This window comes from Nesoenas mayeri (genome assembly GCF_963082525.1).
Source record: "Nesoenas mayeri genome assembly, chromosome: 1".
Lineage (NCBI taxonomy): Eukaryota > Metazoa > Chordata > Aves > Columbiformes > Columbidae > Nesoenas > Nesoenas mayeri.
The window spans coordinates 149,233,923-149,246,445 of record NC_137541.1 but is presented as its reverse complement, the minus strand read 5'-3'; positions in this window follow the sequence as shown (position 1 = coordinate 149,246,445).

Genomic DNA, 12,523 nt, shown 5'->3' with positions numbered 1-12,523 from the left:
GATTCAGACTAACAAGCGGCCAGAAATAACCTGATTTCACTTTTGATTGACAAGAGGACTGTGAATCTTCCCCTCACTGAAATAAACACATTATATCTGTTACTCATCAGCAGAAAAAATGCTACCTCCAGCTTGTGTAAATTTATGCATGTATATATATTTTTTTATACAGTGATCAGGAGTATACAGCCAATTTTCTGGAATTAATACTGTTTCCATATACAACCCCAATGCACCATATGGTCATAATCTTCATCATTAGTAGAAAAAACTCTAGCTGCTAAAACGGATTTATTTCAAGCACCCTTCTTTGTTTCACCAAAGATATCATGGTCAGTAAGATGGGTACATTTCAGGCAGTTTAAAGTAAAATTAGTTCTAGCTGACATAGGATTTTACGAGTGGACACAGGCCTAAAACACAGTAGGAAAATCTTTATGAAAAATGTAGGTGATTATTAAGGAACTGTCTCATTCTGCCTTGGAGAGTTTAAGGAAAGACACTCTCTAGTTAATAGCCCTCCTCCCCGTCAGTTTCTATTTTTGTAGACTCAGCACTACCTGACTGTACTGGTGAATCCGTGACTTTAATTATTATGCCTATGAAAACAAAGGCTGGATAAAGACCTCTTTTAAAACTATAGTTCAGAAAGACAGCTGCTGTTTTGTTTGCAAACTCTAAAACTGAAACTACATTTTGAGCTGTAGTGTAACTAGACAGGTCAGATAATAAAATATCATCTTCATTAGTGCTTTATCCTTGATTAGTCTCTTCAGTGAAAGAAAAGGTCATGACTGACATTTGCAAGTGAATAAAGACATTATCTAGATAACAGAACAAATAAAAATAAAGACATTCTTCTCACCTTGTGCCTAAACAGACAACAAATAAATTAGAGATAAAAAGCCACTAACATTTAAAAAAATTGATTGATTTGCTTTAGGGAATAGATGCAGTGGCAACCACACCAGAGAATGAATAGCACCTCAATTGGAGTCTACTACTTCTATTCATATTTGATAAGCAGTGAGACTATATATGGCAGAAAATACTCCCAGTAAGTAGAAATATTTCAACTGCCCCTTAACCTTAATATTTACAATAGACAAATCGAGCTGAACAACTTTAAGGGAGTTCATTTGCTGCAAAATATCAACCACGGTTTTATATATCTTTGTCAGTTTATTTTAATGTATTTTCATTATCATAACTTTCATTTCTGGACTGTCTCAGAGACACTGAATAATAATGTACTATGATGCCAAAAGTCACGTCTTAATGTTGACAGTTGATGTATCCAATATCTTGCTTCTCAGAATGCTTATACAGTTATTCAAATCTCTTTTGTCAAGGTTTGCTCTGTTAGTATATGTGGCTCACTTCAGAAAGATCTTCTCCACATAGAAATTGAATTCTATTAGTAATATTTTTACAAGACTTCTGTGAGCTTCTGTTTTCATTCATGGCTGAAACCACTTAAATTAGAAATGGTTGAAAACAAAAACCACCAACAACAAAAAAACCAACCCCAAATACCCTTGAAAATGCATCTCCATCTTTTGTCAACAGTTGAATGTAACTGAGATTTTCCCATGTTTGTAAAATGACATATTTTTAATTCTAATAATATGCTCTGTTGTACTAGAGCAATTCTTTTGGGTTTCATTCTTTACATGATATGAAGAAAAGCCTTCGGGAGAAAAATTTAGCTTATTTCATATGTTTACCCACTTGTACACATTTCATAACCTCAGGAGGAAGCTTCTCTCCTCCTAGTGAACAGTGGGATGTTCTGATTTTTTTTTTTTCTTTTTTTTCTCCTACCATTGAATAGTGCCTATTGAAACCAAAAAACAAGACAGAGTTTTAAATGTATGAATTCTGCAAATGTTAATTGTTTGCCATCAAACCCAGGCTTGCTGGTATAGGTTTGACATTATTCATGTCCAGGAATAGCTATTTCATATTAAAGGTGAATTTCTGAACGAGTCTTTCCCTGCAAACCTCTTGCTGCTATATTGTTAATACTCACTTGAAGCCAGCTGAATTAATCTCAAACACAGCAGAACCTTCTGTAATGCCATATGAAGAATTTGTAACAGTGACATTCTTGATTCTTTCCGACAGTTGAATGACACACAGCATTGCTAATTCACAAAGTAATGCTAGGCACTTTTATGCAATGTGACTTTTCATCTTCCCCACAATTGCTTGCTCACATATTTTGTTCCATATTAAATTACCCACATATGCATAACTGATATAATCTCCTTTTTGCATTCACATATGTCTGCAAGATTTAGTTATTATCCTGTCTGGAATTAAGTCTGGACTCCTCTCTTACAATTAAACAATTATTCTGGCTTTTTATATCTCCCTACATTAGGTGCAAAGGAACACATTATAAAAATTGCTCTAACCTATATTAAGGGAGGTTTCCTAATTTCCATTCCATTACCCTTATATTCTGTATGAAAGCTAGATGTCTTGGGTGACATCCAAGTAAAACAGAGGTGGTGATTACTGGCAGGTGCGTATATATGACAGAATCAATATACTTTATTAATGTCTTCCCTTAGCTTGATTTCCTGAAGGGAAATTTTTGGCCATTTTTAGCACATGATGCAAGATGCATTTTTGTCTTCTTTACTAAGGACAATGTCTAGGGCCTCCCTGGTGACTAATCTCTAAATCTTCACTCATAGCCCATGTGGTGCAGCTTATTTGATCACAAGGCAGGAGCATGACTGGTGTGATACTCTAGAGAATGCTGAACCTTGGAGATCATGTTTGTAGCCACATCTGAGGGGAAACTTGAGACACAGTTCCCTTTACTTAGCTTTCAAGGCATGTCCACTTCCATTATTTTTGCAGGCTGTGTTTGTATGTCTCTCAGATATTCCAGTGATTTAAATTAATGATAGCACTGAACACAAACCCACCATGTTCTAAGTGAGCATTGCAGCCTAATAAAGAAAAAAGGGCTTCATATTAATAAGGTCTGGTGCAGGTAAAGAGCTTCAAAGAGCCCTGATTTATCAAACAAGGGCCAAAAAACATCAAGTCATGGATAGACATCTATGTATGAAATAAGAATCTGTTGGATTTAGAATATCCACCATGAATTACTCAGAAATTGGCCACAGATACAGAGCTCTCACTCAGATTGCTCAACTGGTTTTGAATGACATTTGAGGAAAATGGCAGTGTGTGCTTTCAGCAAGCTCCAGCCAGCAGAGGAAGTATCTGTTAGATAGCTTCACAGCAGCAATTCATGGCAAATGATGTGGCTATCATCAACTCCTTGGTCTTCAGGAATCGCAAGGAAGAGTCAGACATATGGGAAATCATGGGTCTCCCCAGTCGCAGTGTAGAGAGTTTGGTGCTGAGAGGACCTTGTGCATTGAGGCTGGAGGGTCTCTGCATCAGTGGATTACAGGCTCGACTCTAGATGCCAATACACTCTGGGATCAAGGACCATTTACCAGCTCTTAGGTCCAGAACAAGTAATGAGTCCCAGTGGCATGTCAGGACAAACTGCATCTGTGCTATTCCTCTTTCTCCATTCTTCCATTCTGTGTCTACCCTTCCTTTGGAATGAAATATTATAACAGGGACATTTCAGTCAGAACCCTGGTCAGCTTATGCCTCACAATGAGACAACACATCAGTTTTGGCTAATCGGGGCTTAAACTGAGGTTTTGTACTACCAACCTCTCTCTATAATGCCTTTTTTTTTTTTTTTTTTCCTTTTTTTTTTTTTTTTTTCCTTAGGTAATCATCCTAATCCATCAACCTGTTTGGAAACAAAAACCAATAAGATTTAAATCAATCCCTACAATGTCTGGTCATGGTGGGGAAAAAAGAGACCTTGATTTTACCTGATAACATTTCCTATGTTTGGGCATTAGAAGTCTCAGCAGAGCATATTCCAGATACACCATGTTACCCCACGATGCAAATCCTGAAGTTGCTGCCTTGTCTCTGTGTTGACTGCCTTGGCATTTGTAGCTGACAAAGATTTCTGACTCTGACTAAATATCAGCTATTGCAAAACACATGGCTCCCACAGATGGTCTAGTAAAGCCAAAGTATTCTCTTTCTCCTAGAGTTTCCACCAATCTCACCAAGGCTGTGTGTGACAGATGCAGTTACAGTTGAGATACTTTTTAGTGGTTACTATACTTTCTGTGTCAGCACCAGTCCCTACTGTGCTGCCACATGTAGCTCTTCAGTGGCTCCCTCTGTACAGTGTGGAGCTCATCAAAGGCAAAGTCATGTCATCATGAGTGAATAATGTCCTCACGGCACAAGGTACTCTGCATTTTGTTTTGGTTCTCAACAAATTACTCCTGTAAAGGGATTTTCCTAATGTACTGTCTTTGTGTAATAGGCTTCTCATGGCATTTTTGAACACATGTAGTCAATTTAATTGATTATGTTCCCATTAAAAATAGTCATACACCAGTGACAGTCTTGACAGCCCATCTGTAAACAACAGAAGCTGTTTAAACACAGCACTATAATGCTAATTGGTAAAACACTGCTTGTGGCTGTGTATGAATCTCTTGGGTGAAACCCTCACACATTCACTGAACAGGATGTATTAAGGGAATAGACATGAAATTCTCCTTTAGAAATCCTCCAGACATGAGGAGCACCTTTGCAAGGCAGGAGCCTGTGATAGAAAGGCATGCTTCAGCTTGAGTTTTCTGGCTGGTAGCCTGATGCCTGCAGAAGCCCAGGCAGGTGATTGCTGCAGCATATGCCCTGTCCAAACATTGCCATTTCCCTTTGGCCATTTCCCACCCCGCACGCCAGCAGTGAGTGGAAGGGCAGAAATACAGGCACTTCCAGCTCTCTTGATCTGCCACAATTTCCCCTTATATTATTGTGATCTTTCTGGCCCAATTAAACAGACTTTATAGGGGAAATTTGACTGGGATATAGCTCAATGTAGGTACATTGTGACAATAAAACCCAAGCATCTGCCCTGCAGTTCTCTAAGTTTGTAATATCACTCTTTTAAGGGAGAAAAGATGACACAAAAACAAAGAGCTGGATTCTGAATAGCTTTAATTTGACAGCTCCCTTGGTACCACTGGTACAACAGTGATTGACTCTGGCTAAGAGTGTAGGACACTGAGTTCTTCCTTGCATGACTAACAAAAGATTTTCCTTTTAATCTAATTCCTTCTTCCCTCTTAACTCTCCCTTCACTCTAGAGCTTCTGCTTTGAGAGGTTATTAAGGCTTACTGCAGATAAAATACAAGTGCACAGACTTCATGTTAAAAAGAGAAGTTGATGTAAAGTACCAAGCAAGCACTCCCAGAAAACCACTGTTCTGATTCCTGAAAAAAAGTGAAGGGACCAGCCAGGCTTTTGGGCAAAAGCCTCAGAGGTGCTAAATATCCGTGAAACCGCTGAAACAGGATGAGTCAACAGTAGCTTCCAGGCTCTAGCCTTTATTTCTAAAAGAGAGGGTGTTATAATTTTTCTCCAAGACACTTTTCAATGTCAAGGAAAGCCAGAGTTCAGTGACATTCTCTAAATTTCCAGTTTTTAATTTAATTTTGCTTCTTTGAAAAGGTATTAGGTGAAACTCCTGTGCATTATGTATCTGAACTAAATAATAGGAAATGTAACTCATATTTAAAGAAAATCCTTCAACTCCTGTTTGGAGGTACTGACTGATATTGTAATATGGATCAATACTTCTATTACCAGTATAGTATGAACTGATAAGCCATTTCCTTGGTATTTTTTTTTTTTTAATATATTTTTCTTCGTTTTGAATACTATGGAGCTGTCATTTATTACTTACAGAGGCATTAGATACAATATGTGTTTATATAGATCCATTTTTGCTTTTCTTTTGCTCACACACAGGTCAGGATAAACCAGGCAAGATTTTCATTTTTTTGAGAAATTGTAACACATATTTATCTCTTTTGACTCATTAATTTAAAAGCATCATAGAATTATCCACAAATCACCACTGTAACATAACATTATGCTTAAATCCACTTTAGGCATCATAGGGACTTATTAATCGATTAATGGCTGACTGCAATATGCGTGTATCCAGCACTAACAATTTCTGCTCACTTTTCTCTTTCATTAATGACTTTATTCCGAACTTTTTGAGATTGTAGTATTATTCAGAGTAAAAGAATTTTCAAAAACTTGTCCAGCAGTTTCTGCAGTCTATCATCACAGCATATGCAAACTATTACATTTTAAATTGTTTATAGACACAAGTGGCCTAAATCTTTGCTTCCCAAGCAGCCCCTAAAAAACAGTGAAGCTCTGTATCCTGGAATCCCTACAGCTGCAGCATATATCTAAAATTCAGCATATGTGTGGTATTATACCTATTGGTTTAATAATTTTTCTGAGACGTGCCAAGAAATCTAACAGTTCCTCTTATTTTTCCTTTCAGAAACAAAACTTTTCTCTGTAAGTTAATGTTTTTTCATGTTTATCAAGATAAACCTGAATAACTGACAACATATCTTTTTGTTTGGTCAATGGTCTGTGACACCTAGGACTGCTATAGGGCATGTGATACATGCTGACCAGGCAGAGTGTTTTTTCTTGATGTTCATCTAGATGCTTTACTCTGCACAGCATTCATTAAAGCTCATATGTTGCCTACACTTTGCTATTCAGATTTTTATTTACTTTTTGGCACCTAGCCCGACCCTTCCACTTCAGGACCCTGTCACCTTTAATCACACAATTCATCTGTCAAAAGGCTGCACTTTCTATTTTTTTTCAGTTGAAAGCTTGCCCAAAACTTCTCCGTGAAAGCATACTTATTGAAAACTAAGCCAGTATTTTATACAAAAACCCCTAGCAGAGGAATTCCTTGGAGAACCTGCCCAAAGGCTAGACCAGCCAATCAGCCATCTGGCCAGGGCTGGCTGCACTGAGGTGAGGGTTTTCAAAGGTGTTCTATAGCTGAATACTCAGATACTAATTAAAAGGAAACTTTTGGGCATGTATTTGTTTTTTTCTCCTTTGAAACTCCACTCTAACTGATGTATTTCATCAAAGTTAATTCTGAAGGCCTCTGTACACACAAATAATGCCAATACATTTAAATGGATGCCCTTAAATGAGTTTATGTAGATTTAGCTGCCTTCAGTAAGGCTGTCGAGAAACAATCTCTACTTTTCTATATCCAGCCCCACCAGTAGAAGGGTTACTTCCTCCTTGCTCCTCATTACTCCTGCGCATCTGCCAGGGAAGCTGTGACTGTCTCAGCTGACATTTCATACTCCTATGCCAGAAAGATTTCCTCTTCTCTCCTGTTTCTTGTTCACTCCCACCTTGGAGCTCCATTCCCACTGCATCCACCTATTGCCCATACCTTCCTAAATGCCTTTCTTCCTGCTCTGCTACCCATCTAAAGTGTTTTCTCCTATGGCAAAATATATTTCTGTAAGGGAGTAGGCTCTGGCATTTTCAACCACACCATCTGCTATCTAGAGGGACGTTGGTGGTCTGGAGAAATGGGCCAAGAGAAACCTCCTGAAAACCAACAATGGGAAATGCTAAACGCTGTACCTGGGGAGAAAAAAAAACCCTTGCACCAGTACAGGCTCTGGACTGACTGGTTAGGAAGCAGCTTTGCAGAGGAGGCTTTGGAGTCCTGATGGGGAAGCTGACCATGAGCCAGCACTGTACCTTCATGGAAGAGGTCAACAAGTACCCTGGGCTGCATTAGGAAGATTATCACCAGCAAATCCAGGCAGGTCATCCTTCCTCTTTATTCTCAGGTGGGATCTGTTACCCAGCCTGGATTGTGGGTTTGAGGTATGCATTTATCATTGCATTATGGTAATATTCATACAAGGTGGCAAACCTCCTCAGAGTATAATTATGCACAGTGTGCTGAGCTCCCAAAATGTAATTACCTCTATGAGCTATGTTCACAGACTGAGCCAGGGCATGAATTTCCCTTTCAGGGTCTGGGTGCCCCATGCTCTGCCAAGATTTTTATTTTTTCTGTTCCTTCTTGACAGGTAAACAGGAGTGAAAAATAAACATTTTTCTGACATAGTCATAAGCCGTACCAAGATGACTGTAGTGTGGATCTGAATAATATGATCTTCTACCCCTTACAAGCTTGATAAGCTGCAAAAAATGTGCCATGGTTTGAAATGCATAAAAAGACACCCACATAGATTTCACTGGGCTCATCAAGCTGAGAAATGGGGTTTGGTTTTTTTCAGGGACCTCAGACAACTTTCACTTTCCAGATTATGGGATATAAAGCACTGGCTGCAGGGACAAAGAACATTATAAAAGCCTGTCATCAAATATCGTGGGTGCAATCTAAAAGGCTTCTGAAAAAGAACAGGGACTCTCACTGGTTGTTTTGATGCAACTTTCTGCCTCCTGATGCTTATCTCTGCTCCTGAACTCTGCCCATGTTACTTAGCTACCAAAGGAGAGGTATCTGTCAAGTTTCCAAACAGACACAGGTAATGCTGAAGATTTTTTTTCCAATATCATCTAATAAGCTGTCCCCCTGAGCACGCACTGTTCTTGGCTGTGAGCCAGAAAAATCCGGAGTGTTTCTAGGGAGATTTGAGCTCTGCAGAGTGCCATATATTACAGTGGGCTCAAAGAGAATAAATCCAATATTTTTATGGAACAGTTTAGATACAGGAACAGGCAAATTGCCACACTAACACGTTCTCTGTCTCCAAAGGGAGGCAAGTAAAATATTCACTCAGCCTTTGATTAGCTTCCTATCCTCATCATTGTAGAAAACCTTCCAGTGAAGAAATTCTGCATGGTGCTGGTTCTTAGCTGCTCACCTCTGCTGCTCCTCAGAGAGTAAGAGCAGGCTATGCTGGGTGCATCCAGGGCTATCTTGAGGTGATCTTTCCCAAGCAGAGCAGCCAAATGGCTCCCTAGCTGCTTGACGGCTTTGGAGATGAAGATCTGTGATACCATTAACCTTATTGAGGGGATGAGGGGAAACCCTGGGTAAAGCTGAGCTGAGGAAGTGTGGTGGATTGACCCTGGCTGGATGCCAGGTGCCCATCAAGGCTGCTTTATCACTCGCCTCCTCAAGTGGATAGGGAGAGGAAGTATAAGGAAAGGCTTATAGGTTGAGATAAGGATGGGGAAAGATCACACACCAATTACCAGCATGGGCAAAACAGAATTGACTCTGAGAAATTAATTTAGTTTATTACCATTCAAATCAGAATAGGATAATGAGATATAAAACCAAATCTTGAAAGACTTTTGCTCCACCTGTCCCTTCTTCCCAGGCTTAACTTTACTCCTAGATTCTCTGCCTCCTCCCTCTAAGCAGTGCAGGGGGATGGGGAGTGGGGATTGTGGTCAGTTCATCACATGTTGTCTCTGCTGCTTCTTCCTCCTCAGGGAGAGGGGTCCTCACACTCTTCCCCTTTTCCAACTTAGGGTCCCTCCCATGGGAGACAATCCTTTATGAACTGCTTCAGCATGGGACCCTTCCATGGGGTGCAGTGTTTCAGGAACAGACTGCCTCAACATGGGTCCCCTGAGGGGTCACACGTCCTGACAGCAAAACTTCTCCAGTGTGCACCTCTCTATCCATGAGGCCACAGGTCCTGCCTGGAGTCTGCTCCAGCTCAGGCTCTCCATGGGGTCACAGCCTCCTCAGGGCACATCTATCTGTTCCAGTGTGGACCTTCGTGAGCTGCAGGAGGACAGGGTCCCTCATTATGGTCTGCAGCATGGGCCGTAGGTGAGCCTCTGTTATGGAGCCTGGAGCAACCACTCGCCCTCCTTCTTTACTGACCTCGGTGTCTGCAAAGTTTTTTCTCTCACATGTTCTCACTTTTCTCTCTGGTTGGAATTGTCCTTGTGCATTCCACCCCCCTCCACGCCCCTTCTTAAATATGTTATCTCAGAGGTGCTACCATTGCCACTGATGGGCTCAGACTTGGCCAGCAATGGGTCAATCTTGGAGCCAGCTGGCATTGGCTCTACTGGACATGTGAGAAGCTTCTAGTAGCTTCTCACAGAAGCCACCCCTGAAGCCTCTCTTCTACCAAAACTTGGCCACATAAACCCGATATAGGAAGGCACCTACTTCCTGTTACTTTGATTACTTGAGATTATACAGACATCTTTACTTGCTTTAGGGGAGCCGATAGTTTTTGTAATATTCAGAGCATCAATTTTTGCCCATCTACAAGGCTCTGTTAAAGATCTTGTTAACAAAAAGCTGGACTTTTGCATTTCACCTAGACTGGGAGACAAATGATGCCTACAAATTAAAAATGCCACCTTTGTGTTTTATATTTTTGTTCTTTTGATTTGTTTTACCCCCAAATCAAAAGCTCTATGGTGAAAGATCTGTTTTGCTCGTCAACCAAATCTTTGAAAATGGAAGCATTTCACAACCATTTTCAAGGTTAACAGTTAAAAGAATGGTAAATTCCACACTAATAAAAAACCCCCACAAACAGTATTTGATCCTCAGGGAGTTATACTCAGCAGTTAACCGCACAGTGACTTAATATCAAATGCATCAACTCCTCCCTGCTACTTGTAGCATAGCCAATAAGGCTTTGATGCACTATTACATGCTTCAGCTACAGGGTAAACTCTGTTGTCACACGTGTTTCATAACTAGGGGTCTGGCCATTCCTTCTGTTGGACTGATTTTTTTTGTTGCAGCTTTTTGTTGTGTTGTGTTGTGTTTCGTTTTGTTTTGTTTTGTTTTTCCTGCATCTGCTCCTGCCAGAACTAAGCCAGTGTAAATCAGTTAATAGGTCAGGAAGAGGCCTCTGTGCTTCTTCATGCCTTCCTCTGCTTCCACCTGGGTGAGAAGCAGATGTCCTGCTACCATCGGAGAGACTCAATATGGCTTGAAAGGAAGGCTTCACTTGCCAGTAGGACCGAATTCTGCAAGCCCCAAACAATAAAAATTGTTTTATTGGCAAGGGGGAAGTGTATAAAATTTTCTTGGTATTTTACTGTGTGCCTAGGTGCATGAGAAACTCATAGTCATCGTTGTTATTGTTCTGAAAGAAGATTTTCCAAAAGGCAATAAGATCAGCAAACAATAAGTTATAGGAGGTGCTGAAGCTGTCGAGTGACCCGATGGAACATTTCTGCCATGTTATGTACCTGCAGGCTCCCCATGGCACAGCAAACAAGCCCTGTCTTCAAGGCTCCCTCTAAGAAGTCAATGCGGATGTGGTCTCCTGGTCTTGCACAGTTCTCCTCCTGTAACCACCATTCCTCCAGCCTTCCCTCTTCCATGGAGCAATAGAGGCCAAACTGTGGGCTGGGCAATTTTCTGCTGCTACATTCTGTACAAGGCTGTGTATGAAGACTGTGTTTAAAATGAAATGAGACTTGAAATGGAAAATTTTCAGGTTTTGTTTTTTAAAACTTTACCAAGCTCCAACCTTAAAAACCACTTTTTTGGTTATTGCTCCAGAAATATCTTTTTAGCAAACCTGACAGCTTTTGGAAACAAAAGAGCCTTCCAAGAGAATTTTAAAGAGTTTTTTGAAAACACTTTTGCCTTTGTATTTGAGAGAGGCTTTGGCAGCACTGTAGAACAGCAGTGCTTCCCTTCACTCCCTCTTCTCTTTGTCAATCATCTGAATTTACACTGCATTTAGAGTTTGTCACATAAAGTACTGGAGACCTTAAAATCATTCCTTCTCAACTAGTAAGTTTTATATGGAAAAACTTGCTGTGAGGCCATGTGAAACTGAATCAAACAAATTAATACCTCAGAGAATGATGAAATTCTGAACACAAGTATGTTAAAGAGCAAACACTTTATCTACTCTTCCTTCTAATAACAGGTTTTTTGTTCTTTCACTAAAAAGAATACAACTGGTAGGCATTGCTGAAAGAAACTGCTGATAAGGTAACTGCACACGGTTTTTCCAAAATGGAGTTTTGATGTAACAAATTTGATTGAAATTCCCATGTGAAAGCAAGAACAAGGTTTCTGATTGACTTTTGTTTGGAGACAGTGTAAATGAGACCTTACCCTACCAATTCATTAGGAGTGCACCAAGGTCAGCATTATGTATGTAAGAGGAGGCCAAAAAAGACAATACAACCAGTTGCACTCAGTTATGCAAGTGATGTGTTATTAATTTGCAACATACTGAATTTGAAGGCTGTCTTACATCCCAGGAAGGAAAAGAGACCTTTTCCAGCAACAAGTCAGTCCTTCCTTCTTTGCTTCCTTCCCTTTCTTTCAAAATTATAGAAAACAGAAGTGTAGTTCAACTGCTCAAGCACATCTCTAATGTGACTTCATATCTATCATAAAGCAAAACTAAAGTTTCTGCCTTTGTTCATCTGTATAATCTTTATAATAAAGTATACATTTAGCAGAACTTTAAAGCCATTTACCACATAAAACATTTAATGAAGCATATGCAGCTTCTGACAGCATAAACACTAGCTGAACTGGGCCTGTAAAGTGCAGGCACTCAAGTGATTGCATGGAAAACGTAGTAATTATGAATGTGCATC